The sequence below is a fragment of the Rutilus rutilus genome (assembly GCF_951802725.1).
Source record: "Rutilus rutilus genome assembly, chromosome: 23".
NCBI classification, from domain to species: Eukaryota; Metazoa; Chordata; class Actinopteri; order Cypriniformes; family Leuciscidae; genus Rutilus; species Rutilus rutilus.
Window position 1 is genome coordinate 14468196 of NC_140233.1, and position 10766 is coordinate 14478961.

The following is a 10766-nucleotide window of genomic DNA, read 5'->3' on the forward strand; positions in this document are numbered from 1 at the left end:
AAATAAAGCTTATTATCTGCCTGTTATTCAGTTCACTTATAGATGCTTTTGTATTTCCATCTCCAGCCTGCAGGAGTATCGGCAAGGACTTCAACAGGGGGATTCACAGCCAATGATTGATGATGCATTTCAGCAGCGACCATTGCAAGTTCAAGTTTACAATGCTTCTTCATCAAGGCAGCAGGCTATCAACCAAGCGATCATCCATGACCTTATCATTGGCTGCTGTCTACCTATATCAATCGTGGAAAATTAACATTTCAGACATTTTTTACACACCATGGATGAAAGGTACACCCCAATCTCCAGAATAACGATAACCAGCAAACAGATACCTCAACTAGTGATGAGAGTGAAAGCTAGTGCATCAAGTCCAGTCTGGTAGATCAGAAATCAATCTCTGTAACTGCAGACATATGGTCAGACTGCACAATGAGATCTTACCTGGGAGTCACAGCTCATGTTCTCAACTCTTCGACCAGTGGGTACACTCTGAACGCCTACCTGCTGGACTGCAGGAGATTCAAAGGGCGTCACAGCTCTGAAAACATTTCAGCTGCATTTGATGAAATACTAGATGACTACAATATCAGTGATAAGGTAGATTTTATCATCACTGATAATGCAGCTAACATGAAGAAGGCTTTTAAAGTAATTATGGCAGACCACTCAGATGACAGTGAGGATGACAGTGAGGATGAGGAGGACATGGTTGGGGAACAGTTAAATACGGACTTTCTTCTTGGTTCCCGTCAACGGCTATCCTGCTTTGCCCACAGTCTTCAACTGGTTATCGGGGATGGGATGAAAGAAGTAAAAGTGATGTCTCGGGCAATCTCAAAAATGGCCAAACTTGCCAGTCTGCTGCACAGTAGCACTGTCTTTAACTATGGGTGGTCAACTCTGTTATTGATATCAACTCTGTTACCATCAATGTCAACTCTGTTTGTTTTAAGGTTTTGCTTTAAAATTATCATTATGTGTGTTTTATTGTCAACAAATTGATCAGAAGCTGATTAGCATAACTAGTATTCTTACTACATGGAATTTTAAAGGATTTTATTCATTTTTAAAGCTATGTTTAGTGAAAATGCATACTGGCAACTTTTCAGTTATTTTTACTCTAAAACAAAAAGTCTCTATCTTATTAGGCTTAAAGTTGAATTAATGTAAGAAGAGACAAAAGTTATCTTAGGGAAGACATGGTTTTTAATTGTGTTACATAATGTGTTAACTGTATATGTTTGACCCAATTTGTCTATTAGTCAATTTGTCATAGTGGACAAAAATGTCCATGTCAAAAAACTGTCATAAAAATGTTAAGCTTGGGAACACAGACTTAAGTTTGGTCTCATTTTAAAGAAAACCCTTGGCAGATTATTGCTTTAGTGAAAAAAGTGGGAAAAAAATGAAAACGGGAAAAATTTTTTATAGAAGTTTAAGTTTATGAAAATGATTTATGAACATTATGAATTATTTTATATAGATTATATATTTTATGGAACTTGTTGAACTCTAAAACTGAAAGAAATTCAAAGCCATAGATCTTAACAAGTTGTGTTCCAAATTTGAGGATGAGTCATGGGGGGGGGGGGGGGGGGGGGGTGTGGCAGTAACAGATTTTCCCCATTGGATGCCAGCAAAACTCCACTGGTGCACACAGTGGCTGGGTTTTAGTTTTGCAGTTGAGTTTTTCTCTCTCAAATATTACAAGCACACACGCACATTTTTTTTATTACACACATACAAACCACACTCTGACATCCTAATATATCCTATTGGCTCTAATATGCCGAAGCAGAAAACAGGATATTTGATTTAGTAGTAACAAAAATAGTAACAAAAATAATTTTGAAGCCTTGCCAACAGAATGCATCATTTTATAGTTAAATGGCACTGGGAATAAAAATTGGAAGAGGATTGTGTACCTAGTGCAAAATAGATTTTTTAAAGAAAATGGGGGGTGAAATAGTAGCCTGGTCCTACCAAGGGGGTAATCTATTAGCCGGAAAGTGAAGCTTCCCCGGGGGCCACCATTGATTAGCAGACCATCACCTGCTGTTAGCATTCCATTGACTCCCATTCATTTTGGCGTCACTTTGACAGCGAATAACTTCACATCTGAGATGTTTAAAGACTCCATTTGTCCATTATTTATTTCTAAAGAAACACGAAAATGTATAAAAGGCTCCGTTACCTTGTAATCTTATGTTATGGCCCCGTAGAAGCAGTTTTTGTAAAAATAGACTAACAATTGCGTCATAACCACGTGCCTCTCTGTCGCACAGTAGTGAAATTACTGTATAGACAGGAGGAGGAGAAGCTCGCGGGCAATCGGGGGGACGTGGAGGCAAAATGACCAAATAATTAATCAGAATACTTAGCAAAAGTTGCTCCGGCTCCTAGCTCATGGACACCTCCTACTCACGATCTCCATCTCTGCAAGTTTCGGAAGGGAATGATTCAAATTTCTCGTGGCACAGCTACTAGAAGACAGACAGGTTGCTCACGTCACATCTATGTCGTCAAGCTCAGTTTGAGTCTGCGCGTACTGCTCAGCCATCAGGAAGTGAGTGCTTCTAATTGACTTCACTTTTCTCCGTTGAATCCAATGGGGTCGCTGTGTCCATTTCTTTTACTGTCTATGGGTCCTACCAGACTCTTGTACAAGAGAGTCTGGCCACTCTCCATTGAGAAGCGTTAACTTCCTTGAAGGCGGGTACTCTGTTGTAGTTTAAATCTATTGGATCTGCCCAGAGCCACTCTGAATCTGCCATAACCAGTTGGGCCGTAGAAAACCTGCGAATATACCACAAACCCAGACGACGTACTGAAGGAAAATGAAAATTGAGTGGAAGTACGTAGGTGGGCGGAGCCAGGCTAGTGAAATAGTAAAAATCCAATAAAAATACACACCTGTGCCACATTTTATGCAGTTAGTATTAACACAGGCCATAATGGATTCTGATTGGCTTTCAAAGTTTTTATAGTTTATCAGCAAAAAAAAAAAGAAAAAAAAACATTCTGAAAGTGATTCCAACGATATATTTTCTGTGTGCCGTTAATATCCATATAGTTGTGGTTTGGACTCTGCTATTCCTTAACATACATACAATGTGTTTTTTTAGACATCTTTATCACTATCTTTATCAAATTAAAGAATGATTACTTTTGTCATCACATGCACTGTTGTCACACCATTTTCCACTGTCAGTTTTCTTGGTCGCTAACTGGACTATGTTTGTTATAGGAATTGTCACCAGATGTCCACTAGAGCTGAGGCTGAGGAAGGTTACTGGTGGAGCCAACTGGAAGGCTGTTCTATCCTACCGTAAAAAGAGAATTGAATTTGTGGATCCGTCATTTGTTGCAGGTTTATAAACTGCTTGCAGTCTCTTTTGCGTTCTTAACTTGATGTTTTTTTTGCAACTGATTCGAAATGATCAATCTTACAACTGAATTTAAATTATGAAATGTTGCAGGTCCTATTAAAGCCGGCAAATTGGCGAATGGAAAGGTAGCACATCCATCTTATGATTTGAAGACATTTGAATTTGGAGATCCTTCATTAGTTGAAGAACATGTTGCAGCCGGTTAGTAAATCTGCAGGAAAACTCCTTTCTTTTCAGAGTTATTAGAACATAATATAGAGATCAAAATCTCAAGCTGCAGTCACAATCAGTAAATAAATATAAACATTTGTTTTGTCTTATAAAATTTATGGCTGTTGTCTTGGATGCTGATTCAGTCAATTAAATGTATTATTCCAGTTCATCATATCACTGCACAGAACTCATATTGCATAGCAATATCCTGTTATATGAAGGGCTATAGGTGCATGTACGCCATGTCGTAATTATGAGATTCTGACTTGTAAAAGGCACCTGTCCTCGTAGAAACTTGTAAAGCTTCGACTTCGACCAAATTACCGCTTTACCCCCTGACTGCTGTAATTCATTTTGGCATTGAAAGTGTTGCCATAGAAACACATAATTCTGAGTCTGAGGACATGTCCCTTTAAGGCAACTCATATCTCTTTAAATGGGAAAATCTCCAAAACTGTTTGCAAAGCTTACGATTAAATCTCATATTTGAAATCACCAATGAAATTTTACAACAACTGTCTCATAAATACAAAATACACATATGACCCAGAGGGGGCTGCATATGGAGAATCACTGGGGTGTCTAGCCGCAGGTGGAATATTTCAACCCCAGGGTTGGCAAGGTGGCTTGCCGAGGGAAAGACACATGCTCAGAGAGGCTTACAGTGGAAATACACAACGTAGGGGTCGCCCAGAGGGGGAACCATGCACATGGAGGCACCTGGTCAAAGCGAAAGCTGCCGATGGCATAACTCTGGCGTTGACTTCAACAGCGCTGGAGGAAACTCAGGGCTTATTAGGCTCACCTGAGGAGAATATCGCACGTATCCCATCCGTGGAGAGGAATGGCGAGCAAGCGAAGACACCTGAGCAGAATCTAGTACCAGCTGGTTGAAGCGAGTACATGAGTAGAAACTGGTTCCATTCGGAGATTGTTGAATCTCACGAATGTGTTGGGTGTCGCCCAGCCTGCAGCTCTGCAGATGTCTGTTAGTGAGGCGCCATGCGCTAGAGCCCAAGAGGAGGCCAACACCAAGGGGGCATAGTCGACCTTGCTGCTGGTATGCCAAAGCAATGGCGTCCACTATCCAGTGAGACAACCTTTGCTTGGAGAGAGCCTTTCCCTTCAGCTTCCCACCATAACAGACAAAGAGCTGGTCTGAGGTCTTGAAACACTGCGTAAGCACGGTATTGGACAGAGCAGTGCCAAGGCTGGGTCTGCCTCCTCCAAGGGCAGTGCTTACAGGTTAACCACCTGGTCTCGAAATGGAGTGGTGGGAACCTTGGGCACATATCCAGGCCGGGGTCTCAGGATCACGTGAGAGTAGGCCGGGCCGAATTCCAGACACGCTTCGTCAACGGAAAATGCCTGCAGGTCCCCTACCCTCTTGAAGGAGGCAAATGCAACCAGGAGCGCTGTCTTCATTGACAGGAACTTAAGCTCCACTGATTGCAGAGTCTCAAAGGGAGCACTCTGCAGGGCAGTTAGAACCACTGAGAGGTCCCAAGAGGGTATGAGAGGAGGGCGAGGAGGATTCAGTCTCCTCGCTCCTCTCAGGAACCTGATGAACAGGTCATGCTTTCCCACGGACTTACCTTCAACTGCGTCGTGATGTGCGGCGATAGCGGCAATGTACACTTTCAGGGTGGAGGGAGACAGCCTTCGCTCCAATCCTTTTTGCAGGAAGGTAAGCACGACACTGATCTGGCATTTCCTGGGGTCTTCTCGGCGAGAGGAGCACCAGGTGACGAAGAGGTTCCACTTCAACGCGTAGGCATGTCTCATAGATGATGCTCTAGCGGAAGTGATGGTAGCCACCACTGCTGGTGGTAGGGTACTCAAACCTGCCTCGTCCCGTCCAGGAGCCACACGTGGAGGTTCCAAAGATCAGGACAAGGGTGCCATAGGGTGCCCCGTCCCTGAGAAAGGAGGGCCTTCCTCAGAGGGATTGGCCAGGGAGGTGCTGTTGCGAGGAGTACTAGTTCGGGGAACCAGGGTCGGTTGTGCCAGTGAGGGGCAACCAAAATTACCTGCTCCTTGTCCTCCCTGCTCACTGAGGGAAACGCATACTTGCGGTGGCCCCGCAGCCAGCTGTGCACCAGTGCGTCCGTGCCAAACGTACCCTCGGTCAGGGAGAAAACAGGTCGCAATGGGACAAGTCGTGTGAGGCAAACAGGTCTACCTGTGCATCCCCGAACTGATCCCAAATCAGCTGGACCGTCTGGGGATGGAGTCTCCATTCTCCAGGGAGAGGCTGAAGCCATGAGAGCTCGTCGGCTGCACAGTTCAGGTCTCCCGGGATACAAATGGCTCGAAACGACCTCAGATGCTTCTGACTCCATAGGAGGAGGTGGCGGGCGAGTTGTGACATACGGCAGGAGCACAGACCACCTTGTCAGTTGATGTACGCTACTGTCGCGGTATTCTCTGTTCAGACTGGTACGTGCTGACCCTTGAGCAGCGCATGGAAGCGGTGCAGGTTGAGATGTAATGCCAGCAATTCGAGGCAATTAACATGCCAAAGGCACTGGGGTCCTATCCAGGAGCCCGCGGCAGCATGTACATTACACATGGCACCCCAGCCTGTGGTGGAGGCATCTGTTGAGACAACAACATGCCTGGAAACTCGTTCTAAGGGCACTCCGGCCCATAGAAAACTGATGGTTCGTCTACGGGGTGAAGGTCTGACGGCAGGTCAGAGTCACTGGTACTCGGAGCGTGCCGTATTGCCATGCCCACCTCGAGACTCGATGGCGAAGCCAGAGCTGAAGCGGCCTCATATGAAGCAATCCGAGCAGTGTTGCTGCGGCTGCGGATGCCATATGCTCCAGGAGCCTCTGAAATAGTTTCAGTGGGACCGCACTCTTGCCCTCAAACTGTCTCAGGCAAGTCAGCAATGACTGTGCGCGCTCTCTCATACGCTGCGTGCACATGGCGACGAGTCGATTTCCATACCGAGAAAAGAGATCCTCTGCACGGAGCAAAGTTTGCTCTTTTCCCAGTTGACCTGAAGGCCCAGACGGGCTAGGTGCTGGAGCACTAGGTCCCTGTGTTCGCAAACCTGGTCTCAAGAGTGAGCTAGGATCAGCCTGTCGTGGAGATAGTTCAGGATGCGAACCCCGTGTAGCCGTAGTGGCACAAGGGCTGCCTCAACGACTTTCGTGAAGACGCGAAGAGACAGGGCTAGCCCGAATGGGAGGACCGCGTACTGGTATGCCCGCCCCTCGAAAGCAAACCGTAGGTGGAACGGTCTGTGTCGAGGAAGAATGGAGACATGAAAGTAGGCGTCCTTCAGGTCGATCGCTGCAAACCAATCCTGTGGCTGCACATATTCGAAAATGCGTTTGGTCATGACCATCTTGAACGGGAGCCTGTGAAGTGACCTGTTCAAGGCGTGCAGGTCCAGGATTGGTCGTAACCCACCGGTTTGCTTGGGCACAATGAAGTAGGGGCTGTAGAGCCTCATTTCGGCTGGAGGGACAGTCTCGATCGCACCCTTCGCCAGTAGGGTGGCGATCTCCGCTCTCATGACAGGGGCATTTTGGGCCACACCCAAAAACCAATCGTCCAGCCGCGAACGCACTGGGCAGGGCAGAGGGCTCCACTCTAACCCAATGGCTGCGGCTGCCCGGGAAAGCATGGTAGTCAACTCAGGATGAAATCTGTGGGGCATCCAAAGACGAAGCCGCAAAATCAAATGGAATGCTCGCGGGTTGCAACGCTGGAGAGGGGGGTGTGAGCCGAGGAGGAATCGTCAATGCTTTGTTCCACACCGTCACCCTCAGGTCACCCTGGCCACCAGCCGAAGTACTACCTCTCGTGGAGGCAGTAGATCGGGGTGTGGATGAGGGGACTCTCCCTCTGACGAGGTCATTGAGTCTCGACCGGAGCGTTGCGATGGTCATGTTCCCGCAATGAGAACATAACTCATCCACAAACGGTGCTTTAGCATGATCAATGCCCAAACCCGCAAGACAGCGATTGTGCCCATCAGAGTTGGAAACAAGTCGGCCGCAACCAGAAGTGCATGGGCGAGACATCTTTAAAAAGACATGCCACGCACAAGCTCTTTTGTGAGAGGAAATGTCTCTGCAGAGTGTTGAAGCGACCAGGGAGATGAACACACAAACACTGGCAGATCACTGCACAGATCAGTAGAGAATGTGCACTCGCTGGCACTCGCCGTCACATCAACACCTTAGAGAGAGAAGCTCGTCTCGAAGAGTAGAGATGATCGATGATCTAAGGATGGGTTGTGGAGTGAAGCGAAAACATATCTGCATGTTGCCGGCGTTCTTCCATATAATACCCACGAGGTGGGGCGTAGTTATGCTATGCAAATTCCGCAGACCCATGGCATTTCTTTGTCAATGGCTCATTTTAATTCTCGAAGAGGAGAGGCTTTCTAGGCGAAACCCCATTCGTCGTCACAACGTAACTCGTAGTGACCACGAAAGGGAACCGTCTTTATGTATATAAAGTCTTTGGTAGAACGTGTATATATAGAGTATACATACAGTATATGAATCACTGCAGTGGAATTGATTCATATTGTCATTAGCATATTGCTAAGCTAATATTAAGAGAGATGCAGAGTATATAGTTATTGGGTAAAATAGTGTTTTTAATTTTTAACATTAAAATTACATTGAACTATTTATTTTTTATTGATACTTTTGAGTACTGAATGAAATATGTTTAATTAAAATTATGATTTTAATTAAACATTTTATTCAGTACTTAAAAGTATAAAATCATTGTCTCTAACATTTAGCCTACTGTTTCTTCAAAGGGGGGAGGGGGCATTTGTATCAATGAAAGAGATAAAGGGAAGTTTCAGGCTCATGCTGCTTTAAAGGACATATTTTTTTATAAACACAGTTAATTTTGCAGTGTGTGTGTTGTACAGCCCAGAATGAGCTGGCAGGAAAGGGGGTAGGAATATGTGATGAGCTCATCACTTTAGAGGTCATGTCACCAGATGTGTGTGACCTCACACTGATCGATCTACCTGGAATTGCCAGAGTCCCAGTAAAAGGACAACCAGAGGATATTGGAAAACAGGTGAGTAGCATAATCTGATTTTGCGCGCCACATTTCAGTACCATAGACATCCAGTTTTAAAACTATGTCTTCATGTCTTGCAGATCAAACTTCTGATTATGAAATATATTGAGAAGCAAGAGACTATAAACCTGGTAGTGGTTCCTTGTAACACTGACATTGCAACAACAGAAGCATTAAAAATGGCACAAGAAGTAGATCCTGAGGGCAGAAGAACTGTCGGTAACGAAGCAGATGATCCGCACAAAACATCTAATAACATTAAATATCTTTGAGGATTAGAGGCTTCAAATCATCAAATGGACTTTTTACAAAAAACATTTTTTCATTCTCACAGCCATTTTGACCAAGCCAGATCTCATAGACAGGGGAACAGAGAAGGACATTCTGGCTATTGTCCACAACAAAGTGATTCCTCTCCGCAAAGGTTACATCATGGTGAAGTGTAGAGGACAACAGCAGATCGATGAGAAAATTCCTCTGGAGGAGGCGACACAAATAGAGAGAAATTTCTTATAAAACCATGACTGTTTCAGGTTACAGTCTGAAAATAATATAATTAAACTTTTAGCATGTCATTTCTGAATTCAAATTCATTTTATGTTTTGAGGTGCATAAAGTAAGTAACAAAGAAGTAACAAAAACAACAACAAAAAAACATTCAGGGTGACAACTGTCCTGATATAAGTAAGGAAAAAAAAAAACACTTAAGAATGAAATTAATGAAAAGAAAACCTTAAATAGTTTGGCATAATCTTTTAGTAAAACTTCTTTGGAAAAATATTTTCACAATATGAGCTTCGCTGCTTATTAATATTCTTGGAAAAAAGTTTATCCACAAAATCATATAGCCATATGGCATAAACTACATGAAAAAGTATCATAGAAAGAAGCCTTGCAGACCCTTAAGACTGTATCAAGGTCAGTAAGTCTCATATATTTCACCTTTATGTGACAAGGCAAAGTTAGTTCAGATTGGAAAATGTCATGTGGTATAAGTCCCCCAAAACCAAAAAAAACTTTTATTAATGTTAGATTTTTGTGATGTTCACTTTGTCCATTATTATTTTTTCAAGAATACCTGTTTGCCAAGCTACAGTAGGCTATATGAGCTAAAGTAAACCCCATCTAAACTAAGTGCCTTCTCTTTTTCTACTACAGAGACCTCTTGAATGAGGATAAAGCGACTATTAAATGTCTTGCTGTCAAGCTGACTCAGAATCTTGTTGATCATATCAAAGTAAGTTTTTAAATGTCTCAAACTAAAAGTCCTAAATTTGGTGAAGTGCATTTGTGGTTTGTGAGAAACTATAACCAAATTGTTTCTTACCTATCTTTGTCAGAAATCACTGCCATAGCTCAATCGGCAGATTAAAACAAAGTTGTGGGATGTGAAGAATGAGCTTAAGGAGTACGAGACTGGACCACCAGAAGATCTTAAGGGAGCCAAACAGTTCCTCACTGAAGTAGGACCTCAAGTCATCACATCTTCTTGCTTATTAGAATTATGATTAGGGGTTAAAGCTGCTGGAACCCTATGAAATGGAATGTAAACATTTCTTAATATGCATATTGTGAAACAGACAGATCCTTTCATCCTTAAAATTAGCAGCCCTTTAAAAAGATAAAAACACAGAATACAGAAAAAAAGTCAAAATTGCGAGATACATTTTTTGTGTGTTTCTTAGGGGGGGGGGGGATAAGAAAATATTAAATCAGAATTGTGAATAATATTTTTTTGCAATTACATTAACATCAAGCTAAAAGAAGTAAATGTTTGAAAAGCAAGGTTCATTCTGTTTAAATCCACTATGTTTTGTCTCGTGCCTTGTGTGAACAGCCCCTGAAAATATTCTCTGTTCAGATAATACCTCTTTTACCTCCTCAGAAGATTCACTTTTGCTGTAAAATGATATTGTAAAAGGCTAATGAAACATTTCTTCTTTTTTTTTACAGACCCTAAAAAGATTCAGTGATCAAATCAACTCTTTATCATTAGGGGAGCTGATGAGTGAGAAAAATGTGTTTGTCCAGCTTCGGGCTGAATTCAAGAAGTGGAATGATCATCTTAACAGCACAAAAACATCCTGTCAGTAA

The 10766-nt window shown here is 43.3% G+C and overlaps 1 pseudogene across 1 annotated transcript; it reads left to right on the forward strand.

Annotated features, from left to right (window-relative positions):
• Nucleotides 1–432: 432 nt before the first annotated feature.
• LOC311283291 (interferon-induced GTP-binding protein Mx-like) lies at nt 433–10766 on the forward strand (annotated as a pseudogene). Its single transcript has 8 exons — nt 433–871; nt 3251–3366; nt 8493–8669; nt 8753–8891; nt 9007–9205; nt 9831–9909; nt 10013–10135; nt 10626–10766. The product of its transcript is annotated as an interferon-induced GTP-binding protein Mx-like (transcript).